The sequence below is a fragment of the Penaeus monodon genome, chromosome 19, assembly GCF_015228065.2.
Source record: "Penaeus monodon isolate SGIC_2016 chromosome 19, NSTDA_Pmon_1, whole genome shotgun sequence".
Taxonomy (NCBI): domain Eukaryota; kingdom Metazoa; phylum Arthropoda; class Malacostraca; order Decapoda; family Penaeidae; genus Penaeus; species Penaeus monodon.
In genome coordinates, this window is record NC_051404.1 from 15,549,304 (window position 1) to 15,549,724 (window position 421).

Genomic DNA, 421 nt, shown 5'->3' on the forward strand with positions numbered 1-421 from the left:
AATTATTATTATTTTTAAATTTTTTTTTTGGTGGTGGTTTTGAAATTATATCATTAGTTTATTATCAAAATTATTTTTAATTTTCCCTTTTTTATCACTGCAATTATCCCCAAAGGCCTCAACCCCATCATCAACTTAACATACCCTTTTCAACTATGTGTTTTCCAAGTTAGCTGACTCACCGTGATGATATAACAACCTTTTTTTTTTCTTCAGTAAAATTCACCCTGACGAATTGTTCCTCCAAGTTTAAAAAAAATTATTAAAAAGATGACTTTCTTTAAGCAGCCCGGAAGATTTTAACTAATACTACTTTAATATTTTGAAATAAATGAAAATCATTGTTAATCGGGTAAGCAGTCAGATATACCCCTGTGCATCTTATGCGTCAAATACGGTATTAATCAACATCTGTTTAATC